Genomic DNA, 20,431 nt, shown 5'->3' with positions numbered 1-20,431 from the left:
CAGGGAAGGTATTCATGAGCTTACTTATTTTGTCAGCCTCTGTAATAGCATTATCCAAAGGATCATATTTATTATCAAAACAATGAATGAATTCTAAGACCCGAGAATAAACTCTCCATTTTTCCTTTTTAGTTTCCTTCTCCTGCAATGATAATTCATTCCTTATAATATCCTCTGGATAATAAGAATCATGCTTGACTGGTCCCAACTTGATTCTATGCCTCAACATCTGATTGAAAAATCCCTCAGAATCACAAAAATTGGGATGAGAGACAACCATCATATACTGCTCCAAAATTTTATGCAAAAAGATCCATCCCCCTTTTGTAATCACAAACTGATGGGCCACTGTGTAGGTAGGGAAGATTGACCCTAATTTCCTTTTCAAAAAAAACATTTCTTCCACTCCCCTTAACTGCCATAAAACTTTAGCCATTCCCACCTTCAAAGGAACTTGGTAAGGCAAAACATGAGGGTTCCCCTTGAAACCATAGATTCTAAAAATAGTAGAAACAGGGTAGGGGATGATATCTCCCCAATTATGTGAAACTTTCAAGTCATGGGGGTTATCCATAGGCCTGATGAGACTCATTAGTACCCTAGGGATTCTGGGATTGTCACTCAATATGAGGCATCTCAATTTAGCAGCAAAATATCTATCAAATCTGACAAAAGTAGCATTACTTGCATCCTAGGTCATATCTGCACTCCACAACTAGACTGAAAGTATTTCCTCATTCTCCTCTTTGTTTAGCTCCATCTCATTACCAAAATATGTCACTCCTTTGAACAAAAACATATGCATTAATAGAGAGTAGTGACCAAAAGTTTTTTTTGCAATCCGAACTAAACCAATGTGAATTTCTTCAACAAAAAAGGAAGCAAAATCAAAAATAACATCTACACCGAAGGAAGCAATCTGAACCATCATGTACATGAAACCAATGGGCATAAATTCTTGCTCATCTTCACCAAAAACTCGGCATAAGGTCCTGTATATTTCTACAGCCCGAGAAGTGAAAAGACTCTTCTTAAAAGGCTCTCTAGAGGCTGCAGTAATTATTGGAAAAGTTTCTATTGTACCAATATGTGCCCTTAGTGCACCTCCCCTAATTACATCCTTCTTTGCTTTATATTCATTCTCTAATTCTAGCAGATTGATTTGCACATGGTAGTTTGATAATGGTTCCAAGTGAAAAACCTCTCTAATTTCTTTAGGAGTAATCGAGACCAGAGGCACACCATCCTTTCTTCTTACAACCCTAATGGCTTGGTCATAATTCTTAGCAATGGCTTCAAGCAAATCATAATCCATGAAAACACTTGGGACTACTAACTTTCCCAAATCAAAATTCCAGACATTAGCATGCGGGGCAAACAAATTTCTTTCCGAAAACCACTTTTTAAACAAGATAAGGCCAGTTTGAGTAGTTGTTGCATCCCTAACCCAGTTCCCCTTTTCATATAGGCCATCACCAATTTTAAGCCTAGGGTTTAAGAAAATTAACTTTTTAACTTGTGTAGGCTGTACAATAGATTCTGGGAGTAACTCTAATAAATCATCGTGGACATTCCTATCCATATAATTAATTTTCTGAGAGAATGGTTTCTTAGGAGGCATTTTGACAGTATTGAGAGGATTGGAATGCCACAGATGTTATAATATGAGTACTTACTTGACTTGCTAAACTTGTTCTTCTCTGAACTTCTAAAATTTCTCTCAAATGATAGAAGAATAGTTTCACGTCTTTACCAGGCTTAACACGACACAATCAATCAGGCTCTTGTGCTCAAAAAATTTGCAATCTCTGTTCGCGTGGGACTAGAATTAATAAAAATCTCTATGTTATACTCTGTTTCTCCCACACATGAAGCTTTCACTTATCATAAATGCATCAAATAGAAAAACAAAGTGGTTTCACACTTTCTTTTTTTAAACTTGTGCCGTTGATCCTTGAAAAATCCTATGATCTGGGAATGACAACTAAGTTGACTTAGCTTTCTTCTTAACACATTGGTAGTCAAGCCAATAAAACACCTCCACCTCTACCTTTCCTTCAAGGCTGGCACTTCAAACTGGGCCCATGGATGACTACGGACATGTGTCATCAACTCGCTAACTCGTTATACATAATTCTCGAGCACCTTTCCACAACGAGCTAGCGATGATCACTGATCTTACTTTAATCATGTGGTAGACAATTGAAACAACCTTTAAGAGCATGATGGTGGGTCCATTGCTCATTAACTCGCTATACCTAATTTTTTCACATCTCTTTATAGCGAGTCAACAAGCTTCATCGATCCAAACTTGATCTTGTGGACAACAATTTTACTTCAACAGTGGTGGGCCACACTCGCTAACTCACTATACTTAACTTTCAAGCACTTCTTCATAGCGAGTCAACGCCACCCTTTGATCCTAGCTTGATCTCATGATAAAAAATCTTTGTACCTAGTAAATGGGAAGTGGGACCATAATATCACTGTACATGATATGGGCCATGCAGATTTCTACCAAGCATTGGTCGAAAGTTTGACCAATGAATGGCAGAAAATGTGCTGACAATGCCAACATTTTTCGACCACCGTATTGGTCGAAGTTTTGACCAACCTACTGGATGGTCAAATTTTTGACCCAAAAGTTTTCAACCAATGCCATCTAGTTTTCTACCATGCATTGGTCAAAATTTTGACCAATGTCCCGCAGATTTCTACCAAGCATTGGTCGAAAGTTTGACCAATGAATGGTAGAAAATGGCTCAATAAGCTGAACATTTTTCGACCGACGTATTGGTCAAAATTTTGACCATCCAGTAGGTTCGTCAAATTTTTGAACAAAAAATTATCGACCAATTTGTTGGTCAAATTTGGTCAAAGATTGGTCGAAAAATGGGTCAAAATTTTGACCAATAAAGGTCAAAAAAAGAGCCCAAATGTACTAGTGATCTTATGGGTAGGTTAGTGCCCAGCCTGATAGAGATTCATTCTTACTCATTCAAAGATCAAAAAATTTCTACGTCCATTTTCAACATATCATTGTTTAAAAAACTGATGATGGCAAAAATTTGGAAATCATCTTCTCCTCGATGGGTTTCCTACCCACGAGGCTGCTTTCCCATGAAAGGCATTAAATGATGCATGTAGATCAAAAATATACAAGGAACAAGGCATCTTGTAGTGAATCATGTTTTCATTTATGATTATGATTCCCAAATATGGTTCATATTCATTGTGGCCCTCATAATCGTCCTCAGCAAAAAACTCAAAACTGACTTCTCCTCGACGAGTTTTCAACCCATGAAGTTGGTTTTCTGAAAAGGCAATTTGGAATGAAAAGGAATTTTAACTGGTCCTCGAGAAGGTCTTTGCATCTCATTTAGACATTTTTGACTTCAAGAGAGGCAATTGTCCAAAATCTGATTAAGAAAGGAAACATTAACGGAGAAGCGAAAACTGTCTTCTTGTCAGCGAGTTTTCAACCCATAGGATAGTTTCCCAAATTCCAAAGAAAATCAAGTTAATGATCAAGTTGGATTCACAAGTCATGTTCAGAATATCTCAAAATGACATGATATAGAAAGTTATCATTGAGCTCATAAGAATAATGAAAAGATCTCTAGATGTCTGTTAAACTCTTGCATTTACTATTCAATGGGTATCTTCTTAAATTCATTTGCGTGGCATGAATTCTAAAGATCAATGGATGAATTGAGGCTTCCATATATAGAAACATAAACAATTGAATGAGCTACCACTCTTTCTTTGAACTGTTATTTTGTTAACATGCATAGCTTTTTGAAAAGCCAGTGATTATTGCATTATCCTTTCCTTTCACTTTCTCAATTCAAATCTTGTTCTCAAAATCATGGCAACTAGGTTTGCAGGTTTTGATAGATTGATTGGGATCAAATCCCAATTGCAAAATTTCACAGACACTTCTCTTCTCTTCTACAACATAGAGGATTTTCAAAAGAGAGAAAAGTCTAAGTGAATTCACCCCATCACTGAGAAACTCCAAGGATGTGGGTTGGTTGAAGCTGTTGGTTTTTTAGTTGTAGTTCAGGCCCTAGAGCTAATCTATGTACAACTTAGAGACAAGGAAAATTTTGCTACTTGATGACATGATGTTGATTTCAATTGACAAGAAAACTGTGGTTAATTGCCTCTATGTGCCAAAATGGGAAGAATTCTTACACTTGACCTTTTGGGGGAGCCATTTTTGAGTTCTCCACTAAGAAAATGATCTGGAGGAAAGAAATCATGCAAGCATGGTTTCAGAAACCACAAAGTGCTAAGAGTAAAGTTCCTAAAACCTTGTTTGGGACCAATCTCAAACCAAAGATTGTTGATATTTTGGTTCTCCTACATAGGTTGAAAGGTGAGGTAGAAGCCTTAAATTTTGTTGAGCAATATTTCTTTTTAGTGCAAGTCATTTTCTTTGACACTCAATACATTGATTGGGCTCAAGAGGTAAGTGAAATTCTATCCAATGCTCTTTGTGTGGCTAAATTTTATAATACATTCTGTATGTCCTCTTTCCTCATTTATATGTTGGCCTTGTTGTAACTATGGCCAGGCCTCCCAAGAATTGAGGATTTTCCTGATGATGTGAAATCTTATGAGTTTTATCTGTGCTTATAGTTACAAAATAGTTATGCAGAATATGTGGAAGTAAATGATGCATTTACTATGAGGATTTGTAGGGAGTTACAAGGATTTCTAGAGAGGAGATTCAGTCATGAAGCTTTAATTTATATCAACTAGTTTGGAAGTTATTTCATTCAATTCTCATCTTTCTCTTATTTGCGTCTTGTAGCCTTCAATGGATTCTCCTTGAAGCTACCAAGGTATCTTAGTTGCATGCTCGTGTTGATCGAGATTGTGCGGCAAGCCCTTCAAGTGAATATTTTGAGCAGGATCTTGAAGAAGAAAGGATATGAATTTCCCATGAAGGTGGGGACTTTCAACTATGACACCCACTCTGATTTCAAGAACATGTTGAAGGGATTTGAAAAATAGTATAAGCTGGACATGTACAAAGTTTTGAGGCCCATGTTCAACCCAAATGGGCATGCTAAGGATGTTTTTTAGATAGGAAGTGTAATAAAGCATATCACCACCATTGAGGATTACTGGGCCAACTACAAGGATGAGTTCAAGAGTCCTGATTGAGCCTTAGTTCAAGAGTCGTGATTGAGCCTTTGCTAGATTAACAATTGATTAGGTGAAGATGGACCAAGTTAACATTGGTGTAGAAGGGGTGGAAGATGATGACCAAAATATGTATAGTAATACTTACCTAACTAAGCCTAGAAGCACTCCCATAAGCTCAGAGCCTTATGAAGACAATGAAGAGGAGCTAGAGGTAATGTTGGCTCAAATCTACAAGAGGATCGAAAAGTGGGTCAAATGGACCATGACCCGACAAAGCAAGAGAAAAGGTATAACCACCCATGCATCTCCAAATGTAAATGCATCCCCCTCTTCACAAAGTGGTGCCTTAAGTACAATCTTTCCTATCACTCAAGGGCCTGCTCAACTAGCCGGTGGAGGTGACCAACCTCTTAACAAGAACATCCCCCTTAATAAGACTTTTAAGGATGGTTCAGTGCTAGTAATCAGAACTAAAATAGAGGATGAGAAGAAGAAGGCAAAGGAATTGAAAGATAGCACAATCATAGTTGCTCTCTCCTTGCATAGTAGTCTGATCCCATCTATGAGTGTTGTACTACTCCTACCAAGTAGTCCCTAAGTTCAAGCGACGGACATTGGAGATGGTGGAAGCAATGAAAGTGAGTCTACTGAGTCTGATGAAGCTGCAAAGAAGATTGCAAAAACAAAGAAAGGTCCCAAATCTTCAAAGATCATTTCACAAGTCCCAAAGAATCCTTTCTCTTTCACTACAAAGACATTGACTCCATTCAAAAGAAAGATATTCAATATAGACACACTCGGGACTGAATCTAAGGTGATTGGCATAGAATCATGGTTGGAAGAAACCTTGGATAGAAAGAGGAAGAGGAAAGAAGATGAGTTCCCAACAAAGAAACTCTATCTGTAGCTATCCATTCTGGAGCAACATTGAGTAGAGTCAAGAAGCAAAAGACCCTATCAATTCTTGGGCAAGATCTTGACACATGGCATCTGACTATGGAGATTGTTAAGCCCACTAAAGAAGGGAGGATTGAAGAAATGTCTATAGATGATATCACCTTGCATTCTATGGATCTTGAAGAAGTTATACATGACACCAAGGTGGACCTATGGAAGTCAAAAAATGACATGATAGAAGGACAACTTGAAAGCCTTAAGCTAGCTAAAGTCAAAATGAAGGTCGAGATCCATGAACATAATTGCTTCATTAGGAAATTAGTCACCCCGCTGGCAAGCATCTTAGGAATGTCAACCTCTAGTGATCCTACAGCCATTGACATTCAAGCTATCATCTCCCAGTTATAGGAAGACAAGCACTTCAAAAAAATTGGTAGAGAGTGGAGTGAAAAACTCAAGTATGAGGGACTTGCAATCATAGATCAAATTGGCAATGCGGTACTAAGGCTTGAAATAGAGAAGGATAACATCTTAGCTAACTGGCCTACCCTAGCAACAGAGAAAGCTAAGAGTAAGGATTTCATTTCCTTATTAAAAATGATCATCTAGATGAAGGCTAAGGAAGCTATGGAGACAAAGAATCTACCTAAGGGAGACACACCCTTATTTGAATGGCTACAAAGCATGCAATTCAAATCTAAAATGATCCTAGTGGTAGAGGAAGGATTGAAGGAAATGAAAGGTAAAGTTAAAAAGGATCAAGATAAAGACTATGATCTAATAAGAGGCCTACATACAGATTCCCAAGCTAGTGGATAAGGGAAAGGGATAGTTGGAGTTGTTGTCATGCAAAAGAATTTCTCCAATTATCTAGATAATTTAATGGAGAAGTCTTCTGATCACCAGAACAAAGTGTCAAAATTTCAAAAACTCAATGGGTCTATACATGTGGCTATGGAGGAAATACATGAGTAGATGAGTTTCATCAAATACCTAGCTAGAGAGCATTCCAAGTGGCTCTTAAGGGACACTAATGTTCATGTTCATAAAAATGAGGAGTTGATTCCAATCATTGTCACCTCCATAGCTTATAGGGTGAAGTCAGAAAAAGTAAAGAAAGTGAAGTGATTCTGATCCTACCCTTTCACATTTTGATGTAATGATTGTAACTAACAATTGGTTCATTGCTATTTGTCAATTTTGAGGAGATGAAATGATTTAAATCCCATTTTGTAATGGTCATCTTGGGATCCTATATGTATCTAATTGAAAAATTAATAGAAGGTCAACTAATTTTTGGTGTGAAATACTTGATGTTGTAGAGACAAATTGACGGTATTTTGTTTCAATCATTTTTTGTTCCATTTGTTTTGGTATTAGTTTTATGTTTCTCTTTTGGGTCTGAATTGAATCAAGGAATGAATAGAGTTTTATTCCTCTATTTTGAAACAATGAACCAAAGATAATAAGTATTGTTATTGGAAGTTCAAGAGAGATTCTTTTCCATGCTTTCCTTTTAAGTTAGTCTTTTCCATTCCTAGAGCTAGAATCTTGTTGATATTAGTTTAGTTATAGATAGTATTCATTGCTAAATTGTTAAACTTTGCAGGTTTATAAGATGTGCAAATCCACAAATTTGACTAATCCTAAAATTTGAATCCTCGCCTAAGTTAACTTGGTATAAATTTCCAACTAATTTAATCAGTTGTATTTAAAAAATATTGGACATTTTAAAGAGCAAAAGGAAAGAACAATCTGTTTACCAATAGTATCTTAATTGGTATGTCCGAAACTACCAATAAACATAGAATGTTGAAAGTGAAATTAAGGAATTCATTGTCCTCATCACATTTGTCTTAAGATTCCATAGAACATTATTCTTTTATTTTTTAGTGAATATCTTCTTTAGTGAGTATATGTTATTATCTATATATGCACTATGATGTCTGTTATGATTGGAATTCTATTGTTTTACTAGTTTGTGGTGTATTTCAACCAAGTTATGAATAGTTTAATTTATTAATTTTAATGAATAAATTATGAGGTCTCTTAACATGGAAAATAGCATCCTTGCATGTAATTTTTAATTGTCTTGACCAAGTGTGATACCAATTTCCCTAGTCGCGATGAAATATATTTGAGATTCTTCATTGCATTTTCATTGAATTTTGAATTTTTCAATATATCTTGGCGAGTTACCTTGATTATTTGGATATCTACAATTTATATCACTACCATTATTTCCTCTTCAATCTTGTTGTAGATGTTAGAGTAATTATTCTTTTATGCTTATTAATTAGATCATCTTGATTTAATTTATTAAGTTGTTTATTACTTTAGTTCTTAAGCTATCTCTTAGGTACATATAATTAATATTTTATATTAATTATATTGTGCAACCTAGTTTTATTTCCCTTTAGGGTTTTTTTCACCTTTAAGGTTGAACTCTTGTATTTTTCTTTTCATTATCTTGGAATACATTTTGCTCTCACTCCATTGAGATTTTCCAAGCTCTACTTTTTCCTTCTTTGGTTTCTCTTTAGCACAGGTCATTTGCATGCACGTGTTCTTGGTGATCTATGAAGTTAGTTTTCTAAACTTCTACATGGTATCAGAGCATCCCTATTGCTACTTGGTTTGGATATCTTGAAGTCACAATTTGGAGATAGAAACCACAGCTTTTTCAAGGTTTTTTCTTACATCAAGAGGAGGTGTATTTTTTTGGTGTACTTTGGGAAAAAAAAGACTCTGGCATTGCACTCAGAAGGCCTAGTATAATTGAAATTCATATAAAATTTGCGAATTTTAGCTATTGTAGCCTCTAAAAAAATTGGCCTCCCGGGGGTCATACAGACATGAAAACCAAGAAAAAAATAAAAAAATAAAAAAATTTCTTTTCAAGCCGCTATGCCTAGCGGCCACCCGCATGCCACCCACACACCATCGGAGGGTTGCCTGTGCCTGACCTACATGCAACCATCACCAGTGCACCACCATGGCCTAGAGCTCCACCTGACCACAACCACAACCAATGGAGATCTGCCCACCTGCCATCGTCGACGATGGAGCACCTCCTAAGTGCCACTAGGATGACTATCAATGTGTGATGTCAACATCTCGATCACTAACATTAGCAATTTGACTGTTGACATTAGCATCCCAATCACTGATGTCATCATTTTAGCTGGTCGATTTTTGCAATTGATGATGTCACTTACTATTCAACTTATGTCATTTTTTGGCCTGCTAATGTTATTTTCCAGTGACCAATTTATTTTGGCAGACGAGCATTTGATGGCCATATGACCATCAAATTTTTTTGGTGATTGTATTTTCTAGTGAGCTTATTTTTGGAGGTGCAGTTCATTTTTTGGCCATTACTTGAGCATACAGAGGTCTTCTTTTGATCCAAAAGAAGTTCCAAAAAGCTAGTTCCAAGCCAGAGATGATGGTGTAGGTTTCATTTTTTTATGAGGCCATTTGAGCTCCTATTTTTGGCATTGAAGTATAGGCTTCAATTTTCTCCTTCTTTGCATCTAAAGTCCAGGTTTTTTTCTCAATTTTTGTGCTTTCAGTAGTTGTTTCTTTAGTTTATGAGGGATATATGTATATGTTGGGGGGCGCAAGGGGGGGGGGGGGGGGTGCATTTTATTTTCTATAATTTACTTCAGAATCAACCCTTCTACTTTTGTCTTCTTCTCTCTATGTCGGACCCCTCTGTGGCTCGACTAAGAGCACACATGACTCAACTTCTTATGTCATGTGGCTTATGGTCATGTCTGGATGAAAATCAACCTATCTTGCAATGCCCTTTTGAGGTTCTTCAATATAGAAACAAAATGGATGAAGCCATGAGATTAATTGCACTAAAAATCTCCGATAGTCTCCTGTTTCACTTGGATGGTTTGACTACTCCTCAAGCTATTTGGACCAAGTTTCATAACTTTTTTGGCATAGTGAATGAGTTTTAGGCACTATAGCTTGATGTAGAGTTGACTTCTTTGACACCTACTAGCTTTCCCACCATTGAGGACTTCTTGATGAAGTACAAATCTTTGCATACAGTTTTGTAGGGATGTGGGAAAAACAAAATAGATGATGAGTGTATTTTTTTGATACTCTCAAAGTTGCGAAGACAATATCAGATCTTTTCTTCCACTTTCTACTCCACTATGGATGCCTTGGGTAACAAACATCAAATGCCTTCTTTTGAGACATTCTTTGATCGGTTGACATGGGAACAGGCAAAGATCTAATAGGTGGATTCTTTTGGATCTTCTAGCCAAGTGTCAGTTGCTCAATCTTCTCAGGGGAAACCAAAATAGAAAGCCAAACCAAAGAAAGATACACCAAAAACTGATACCAAACCTCTAGCTAACCCTTCCAAGGGTAAATCTTCTTCGAAGTCTCCTAAATCTACCTCCAAGACTAAGAAGAAATTAGTTGAGACCTGCAATTTTTGTGGAAAGGATGGACATCTCATTTCTAGGTGTTGGAAATGTTTAGAAGCTTTAGAGGAAGCCATGCAAGAGAATCACATTTTAGCTCCTAAGTCTTCATCCCCCCTATAGGGAAAGGTCACACTCTTATTGCATGAGCTATGACTTTTGTGCCTACCTAGATTCTTGATTCCAGTGCCTCTCACCATATGAAAAACACTCAATAGTTGGTCACCTCACTTGCTCCTTCTACTACTTCACAGATTGCTATTGGAAACTCATCACATCTTTTAGTCATGGGTTCTAGTTCTGTTGCATTAGCTAGGGGTTCTCTTCAGGATGTTCTTTTTCTCCTTGAAATCTCAATGAACCTATTATCTATTTATTAGATTTGTCACTCTGGCTCTAGTAAGACAATTGATTTCTCACCACATGATGTGGTTATTCAAGACTTACTTGATTTTGAGTTGATTGTGGCTACTAGGAGTGTTGAATCTGCATCTCACCTCTACATATTTGATGGATTTGATTCTTCTGATGACACAAGTTCCTGTCTTGTAGCACATGTAGATTTAGCAAGTAGACTTTGGCATGAGCATTTGGGCCATGTCAATTACAAATATCTTCAGTAGATGAGCACATAGGCACTTGTTCTTGGGCTTCCCTAGATTTCCTACACAAGTGGTGTTTGTCAGGGCTGTGCTCTTGGCAAACAACATAGGGATCCTTTTCCACATGGATGAGCCATTCATTCTTTGGCACCATTGGAGTTGATTCATAGTGACCTCATGTCATTTTCCACTCCTTTTTCTGGTGCCAGATATGTGCTTAGTTTCATTGATGACTTCTCTAGATGCACATGGATGTACTGTTTGAAGTACAAGTCTAATGTCTTTGATTCATTTCAAGTCTTCAAGATATTTTTATAGAAGTAGTCTGGTCTTTCTATTCGGTGGATACACACAGATGGGGGGGGGGGGGAGTATGTAAACCAAGCTTTCAAGGATTTTTTCTCTGAACATTGTCTTTAGCATCAATTTTTAGTTCCCTACACCCCTGAACAGAATGGTGTGGTAGAGAGAAAGAGCATAACACTTCGAGAGATGGCTAATTGTACAATTTAATCTAGGTCCATGGATTCATCTTTTTGGGCAGAGGTAGTCAATTTTGCCAACTATATTCAGAATTGGATGCCTCACAAGGTAGTTTAACATATGACTCCTTAGGAGGCTTGGTCTTATGTCAAGCTTGATGTATATTCAATCTAAGTTTTTGGTAGTGAAGCATGGGCATTTGTACCAGATGCTCAGAGGAGAGCAATGGAGTGGAAGAGCTATCACCTCATTTTTGTTGGCTACTATGAGGATGTTAGGGCTTATAGGTTATTTGATCTTGATTCCAAAGAGGTCCTATTTCAACAGGATGTCCAGTTTGATGAGTGCCTTCCTACAGTAGATACCTTGTCTCCAAAGTCTACTTCACTTACCACTACTCCCTCATCCTTTTCAATCTCTTTTTTGAATGATGAAGTTGATGAACTTGGTGATCCCCATTTACCTCTACCATAGGATTCTCCCCAAATGCCTAAGTGGGCTTGTGCTATAGTTAAGGCTATAGGATCTCTAGCTAGTGACCCTTCCACTTCCTGTCGCACCCAATCTCATACCGTGGGTTCTAGTCTTTCAGTCATGCTATTTGTGATGAACCTCAGACATTTGTAGCAGCATAAGACATTTTGAGTGGGGCAATGCAATGGAGGAGGAGTATTCTTCTTTGGTGAAGAATCATATTTGGGGTCTTTGTTCTCTTCCTAAGGAAAGAAAGTTAGTGTGATGCAAATGGTTGTATCATACTAAGTTTTGTACTAATGGTTCTATTGATAAGTATAAGGCTCATCTTGTTGCAAAGGGTTTTTCATAGGTTGAGGGTATTGATTACACCAAGACATTTTCCCCTATCTTCAAGATGAACTCTATTTGACTTGTCTTATCCCTCGTAGCTTCACAAGGATGGTCAATTTTCTAGATGGATATGAAGAGTGCATTCTTGCACAATGATCTTATTGAGGAGATTTACATGGAGCATCCTCATGGATTTATGCAAGATTCCTCCTTGGTTTGCAAACTTTGACACTCATTGTATGGTCTCAAATAGGCCCATCAAGCTTGGTATGAGAAGATGGACTCTTTTTTGCTTTCTGTAGGCTTCACATGCTACCATTCTAATCCTACAGTCTACATTTAGTGTCTTAAGGTTGAGGTTTTGATCCTTGTGCTATATGTTGATGACTTTCTTCTCACAGGTAGCTCATCCTCTATGCTTCAAGATGTTTAGTGAGCCTTGATGGAATAGTTTAAGATGACTGATCTTGGTTTGTTACACTATTTTGTTGGTCTATAGATTATTCAGTCCTCTGCTAGAATCTTTGTTTACTAGTAGAAGTATGCTCTTGACATGCTTCGATGCTTTGAAATGTTTGATTGCAAGCCTGCTCCCACACCTTTTCAGTCAGGTGTTACTTTTTCTACCTCTTGAACTTTGCCTTCAGTGGATCCCACATTGTATTGGCAGTTGGTTGGCAACTTGTTGTACCTGACACATACTTGTCCTGATCTCTTCTTTGCAGTTGGTCTTGTCTCTCAGTTTTCACATAAGCCTCATGAGAGTCATTGGCATGCTGCCAAGCATATTTTGAGATACATTTAGGGCACTCTTATGTATGGCATTCATTACACATCAGGGACTCCTCACATTGTTGGCTATAGTGACTCAAATTGGGCCATTGATGTTGATGATTAGAAGTCTACTTCTGGCTTTATTTTTTGTCTTGGCTCTAGTCCTATCACATGGTCGTACAAGAAGCAACATGCTCACACACTTTCATCTATACAGGCTGAGTATAGAGCAACAAATCCTTCTAGTCAGGAGATTTTATGGCTTTGACAATTGATAATCAAGTTTGGTTTTCCTCCTGATCGTACCACTATTCTATGGTGCAATAATCAAAGTGCTATTCATATTTCCCATAACCTAGTGGAGCATCAACGCACTAAACACATTGATCTTCATATGCATTTCATCCATCAGCTAATCTAGGATGGTGTTCTCTCTTTGGAGTACATTCCCACTGACACATAGGTTGTCAACATCTTCACCAAATCTTTTGCATCACCATGCTATCTTCAGTTGTAGTCTATGCTTGGGGTCTTGTTGAGGCCTTCCTTCCTTCATGTTTTTTTAGCATGTTTGTTCTATCTATTTTTAGAGAGGGGTTTTCCCATTGGGTTTTCTCCTTTGTCTCTAGTTTATAGAGATTTCCTTGTTTTGGGTACCTAATTAAGCCTTATTGCCAGGATCCATTTTCCGCTTCATAGCTTTGCTAGGTTAGCTTACCTCCTAAGCTTCACTTAAGGGGGGTGTTAGAGTAATTATTCTTTTATGCTTATTAATTAGATCATCTTGATTTAATTAATTAAGTTTCTTATTACTCTAGTTCTTAAGCTATCTCTTAGGTGCATATAATTAATAATTAATATTAATTATATTGCGCAACCTAGTTTTATTTCCCTTTAGGGTTTCATTCACCTTTTAGGTTGAACTCTTGTATTTTTCTTTTCATTATCTTGGAATACATTTTGCTCTCACTTTGTTGAGATATTCCAAGCTCTATTTTTCCCTTCTCTGGTTTCTCTTTAGTACAGATCATTTGCATGCAGGCATTCTTAGTGATCTGTGAAGTTGGTTTTCTCAACTTCTACAGTAGATATTGTGTATCTTGTCCTGAAAACCTAGATCTCCAAAGTGATTACTCAACTTGTAGAGTTTTTAAAACTTGTTAATTTACCACTCTTTTGGATTGTGTAATAGGGAAATATAACTAATTGTTGGATCCACCAAATAAATCAGCTAGTACTTATAAAAAATAATGAAGAACAACACACAGTGGAATAGAAACTTGGCATATTTTATTATTATTCATCAAATCAGTGCAATGTAGAATTTTTTTCTTAATTTTTGTTTAATTGGTAAGTAATAAAACCATGGAGAATGTTTACAAGGTTATTTTTACATTGAAAAATTCTTCCTTATCCTCTTCCCTTCCTTCTACATTGAAAAAAGATCACTACAGAGACATAGATTAGAAGGGCACAACATGAGACAAAATATATATTCACTCATGAATACTAAATGAATGAATGAATTGATGATATTGAGAGCTTAGATTGACATAATTTTTAGATGATCATATGAAATGTAATGGTCATATGAGTAGAATGAAACTAGAAAGGCATTATGTATAGATGAACATATGAAATGGATGATTTTAGAGTACATAGTACATACACTCACCATTCAATATGCACATATCATCATTCAATATGTGAAGTCATAGATAACAACTAAGGCACATAAAGGAAAAAAATATCTAATGCACAACCATAGATCACAAAGGAACAACAAGAGACAAAGTATATATTCACTCCTGAACCCTGAATGAATGAATTAAAAAACCAGGTGGGGGCATTAAAAATAACACAATAAATCAAAATTTAATGACTTTTAGTTCCCTTTCCATTACCCAGAACTCAATAAATCTTGCATTTTTTAATTGAACAAAAATTGACCTTTGATTGTAGCCCTGAGATTGCAAGGAAATTTAAATTTCCTTCATTCTTGTGCCAATTTCCTAGTTTATCAGTCGATGGTCAAGGGTTATTTGCTTCATATAACTTTGCATGTGCCTTCACCAATATTTGGGAATGATTTCACACAAATGTTGAATTGGGAATAATTTCATGTATTTTCTTTTTTCTCCTTATATTCGTAACATCATCAAAACACCAATGGCACTATCGACATACTAACAACATCGAGGATACTTTTAAAAAAAAAGCCAAATTCACATTAAAATGCCTTTGCCATCATAAATTGGCATTAAAAAATGGCCCCAATATTGTAGTATAGGAAACCATTTGAGTCTGGAGATCTATTAGGATGTATATACTTGAAAGTTGTCTCGAATTCTTGTAGTGTAAATCTACTTAATAAAAACTTATTTTGATCCTAGGAAATAAGTCTAGGAATATTGTTAAATTTTTTACTTTTTTCTCTAGGGTTTCACCCATATCTATTATTGAAAATATTCTCAATATAACTAATAGCCTCCTATTCTATAAACTCAAGAGAATCTTGAATTTTCCCATTAACATATTTAATTGAGAGGATTATGTTCACCATTCTCCTTTTTTGGGTACTATTATGGAAAAATGTTGTTCTTATTCCCTGTTTCTAACCAAACTTCTTTAGACTTTTGGCTGCAAAAGATTTCTTCTTTTGCTAGGACCTCTTCATATTTCTGCATTAAATTTTTTTCCTTCATATATAAGGGTTCATTCATCCCTTTTACAATAATTTTTTTGTTTAACTAATCCAATTTATCCTCCAAGGATAATTTAGCTAAAAAAAATTTCCAAAGAAGTTAGAGTTCCATTCCTTTAACTTGAGTTTGATGATTTTGAGCTTATTCACTACTTGATAGATTTTAGACCCTAAAATCTCTATTTCTTTCCACCATTTATTAATAATTTTAAGACAATTATTATCCTTAAGACATGTCTATTCAAATTTAAATGGGTAGTTACTAGGTCTTTTTTGCTCAATGATTCTCAATTCTACAAGACATAAATTAGATCTTGAGATGGGTTCGACCTCAAATTCTAAGGAGATTAGAAATATTGATAGATCTCCATGTATAAAAATTCTATCAATTTGTTCATCTATATTATTGAATCCTTGTCTTCTATTTTTCCAAGTAAATCAATCTGGAGAGGTAGCTATCTCAAGAAATCTATTTCTATTTACCTAATTAATAAAATTCTTAGAGGATTTGGACATCTTCTTATCCCCCACCACTTTTTTCAAAGGTCTAAGAATAGCATTAGCTTTAAAACTCTCTTATTTTTTATTAAATCTCATTCCATACTTTGACCATATCCTAATTTAGGATTGGACCATATGCATTAAAGATTCTATAATTGGTGTTCATCCTAATGCACACAAATCTACTAGTTATACACTAGTGGACCTATGTACATTAAGATGATCAACAAAAATTGTGCTAGTCAAAACACTGCACTTTATTGGATGAAAACAATAGGAAAACAAGACCACAAAGAATGACACAACACTTGAGAAATATAGAACATCAAAATTTGTGTGCTTAGAAAAAGGATCTAGGATAGGTCCTCAACATGATGACAACTACCCATAACATGAAAACAACAACAACAATCGCTACTTCACAAACAATAGACTGGTACAAAAAACAAGAAATATGTTTTGGTTGATGCAATATTGCTCAAAGACCCAAGATGATCTTTAGATACCCAAGGTTAATAAAGAACTGATGTCCACATCAAGCATGACTAGTATTTTGACTTGAATCATAAAGATCCAAATCAGCTTGTGTAATCCACGAATTATCTTCAACTGGTTTGTCTTTCCACTTAACTAGTATTCAATGCACTCTTTTCTTCTGGTGCTTTTACTTATTCTGCTACTCAAGATCTTTTCAATGTTATATGTCTTCTTCTTAGGATAATACAAGTTATTTTTTAGCTCATCATCTAATTCAAAATAATCAAAGATATCTAAAATGTTGAATATAGGTAAAATTATTGGAAATATTCAAGACTAAGCTAAGTTACTAAGAGGGGAGGGCTGAATCAATAACTTCTAAAACTTCAACAATTTCAACCTTTAATACAACCATTCAATTGGTATTTAATCCATCATATAAATTCTGATCTAATTGCATGCATAAGAAACTGAAACCATTCATAACACTGGACACAAATATTTGGTGACCAGAAAACCTTCCAACTAGAAAATAAAACTAGGGTGGGGATAATACCCACAACTTTAGTATTGTAATATAAAGTTAGCCTGTTAAAGCTTACATTGACCACTTCTAATGATCTACCCTATTAGGAGCAATAAGGACTACTAGGTCAACCTTGTGAATGGATTTATAAATATACAATTAAGTATGCACTTGGTAAAGAGATTTAGAAAAGACTATTAGGTCTACCTTGTGAAAGGATTTGACTAATCCACCTATTAGGATGAAACAATAGATGATCTTTGATTTGCAACTTGGCTTGTTGAATGAGATTCCATTGTGTACTAATCACCTTTCTATGATAGATATGTCTCTGCTACTCCTTATGCTATTATGGCCTTTACAATTCACTCATTCTGCTTTTCTCTGATGTAATTCACATTTCCATCTTCATATTTTCACACATTAAATACTCAGATATGAAACAATGAATTACATATATCAATCCAATTATACAAATTAAAAAGTCAGTTATCATACAAGTTTGCACAAATATTCCAAAGTCAGCCCACATGAAGACATTCAGGTTTTGAAGATTGACTCAATGAGGTTTTGATACTTGGCATCCACTGTCAATACTTGGCATCATCATGCACTCAATAGATGTAGAAGCTTGATCCATATTGATCACTTCTAAGTAGTCCCAAACTCAGTTTGCACTAGTGACTCGGTGGACATTGTAAAACTTGTCATATAAACTGAATCTCTTGATTTACATTTTATGACTCGGTAAACATTCTCACCTTGAGCTCAGTATAGATTGAGTCTCTTGGTTAACATTGGGAAGATCAATTAACACTGGACTCTCATCACATACACTGTGAACTCAGTGAACACTGCACTGCTCGAACCACTAATAAACTCAGCATCAACTGAAATGCACGGTTTACACTGTTGGTCTTCACATTAACTAAATCTACTCAGTAACCACTGGGATTTGTCCAAAGGACTCAATAGCAACTGTAGAACTTGATGACAACTGAAATACATGGAAAACACTGTGAACTATACAATGAGCTTAGTAGCTATATACCAACTGAATAAGTGTATGCCACTAATAACAAACTTGATTGATATGTCAATAGAAATATCCATGTATTTTGGAAATTCAACTTCAAAAGCATTTCCATTGTCAAACTTTCTTATAACAAGGACCAAACTTCTTCATCTTTAGTTTATTGTAGGTACCAAATGGAAACTTGTTCTTCTTCAAATGAATCATAACCTCATCACCAACTTCAAAAGATTCATGTCTACTCTTATCATCTCTCTATTTGTATTCCATATTACTATCTTCTAAGTTTATTTTAACCTCTCATGTAAAGCCTTCATGAAATTTGCAAATTCTTCAACCTCAACACTTCTTTTTGTCTCTAGGCTTAGATCTCTTAATTCAGTAGTTACCTTAGGATTCATTCTAGTAACGATCTCAAAAGGTGTTTTCTTAGTTCTCCTATACAAAGAATTATTGTATATGAAATATTCTTGTGCCAAAATCAAATCCCAATTAGTAGGCTTATCTCCAACCAAACATCTCAAAAAGTTACCCAAACTTATGTTCATAACTTCAGTTTGTCCATCTATTTGTGGATGAAATGTAGAACAAAACTTAAAATCTGTATTCAACTTCTTCCAAAGTGTCCTCCAAAAATAACTGGTAAATTTAGTATCTCTATCTAAAATAAGAGTTTTAGGAAATCCATGCAATCTTACCACTTCTTTAAAGATTAATTCAGCCATGTGTACAACATCGTATGTCTTCTTTCAAGGTACAAAATGAGCCATATTTGAATATCTCTACTACCAAAATAGAATCATTACATCTTTGAGTTCTAGGAAAACTAATAAAAGAATCCATACTAATATCTTTCCAAGGCTTATCAGGTATAGGAAATGGTGAGTACAATCCCAAATCTTGACTAGTTCATTTTGTTTATTCATAACTTATGCAACTTCTCACCATCTTCTACACATCCTTGTAAATCTGTGGCCAAAAAGTACCTATTTGAAATCAACTTCACTATCTCATCATTCCCAAAATATCCAACAAGTCCACCACTATGCTTCTCCTTCATGATATTCTCTCATATATCCTCTAGGTATACATAGCTGCATTCCCTTAAACAACATGTCTTCCTGAAAGAATAATCAGTACACTTATCTCTCACCATATTTTATTCACATTCCAAGATTTTGCAAAATTAGGATTAGTTTCATACAAATGATTCATATTATTAAAACCAAGTACCTCGACTCTCATTTCTGTCAGCAAATTCCTTCTTTTGCTCAAAACATCAACAACCTTGATTGACTATCCACTCTTATGTCTCAATGAAAAGGAAAAGTTCTATAAGAGCTCAACCCACTTCATATCTTCTGATTTAGATTATTTTGACTTCCCAAATATTGCAAAGGTTTATGGTGAGTATGCAACACAAAATGTTTAGGCATCAAACAATGTCTCCATTTCTTCAAAGCTTGAATAATAACCTAGGATTCTTGATCATAAAATAAATATTTTCTCTTATTATCATTAAATTTATCAATAAATAAAGCTACAGGTCTTCCTTCTTTAATCAAAATAGCTCCTATGACACTTCCGCTAGCATCACATTCAACTTGAACAACTTTACTGAAATTAGGCAAAGCAAGTGTAGACAATTTTGCAATATTTTGTTTCAATGTTTCAAAACTCTTTTGTGCTCCATGTGTCCACTTGAAATCCTTTTTGTCTCCTTTCATAGTCTCAGTCATAGCATTACAAATAGAACTAAAATTTGTGATGAACTTCCTATAAAAAATTTCCAATCCATGAAATGATCTTAACTCTCCAACATTCTCAAATGTAGGCTAGTCAAGAATAACTTCACCTTTTCAAGATCCATCTTCAAACCATCAGCTAAAATGACAAAACCAAGATACACTATTTCCTCCTTTATAAATGAACATTTCTTTAGGTTAATCAATATTTTTTGCTCTTTTAATCTCTACAATACTTCTTTGACGTGCTCAAGATGTTCTTCTTTAGTCTCACTGA

Source organism: Cupressus sempervirens, chromosome 10, assembly GCF_028749045.1.
Source record: "Cupressus sempervirens isolate cs-2001-9-10 chromosome 10, ASM2874904v1, whole genome shotgun sequence".
NCBI classification, from domain to species: domain Eukaryota; kingdom Viridiplantae; phylum Streptophyta; class Pinopsida; order Cupressales; family Cupressaceae; genus Cupressus; species Cupressus sempervirens.
Note: the sequence above shows the minus strand (reverse complement) of the source record.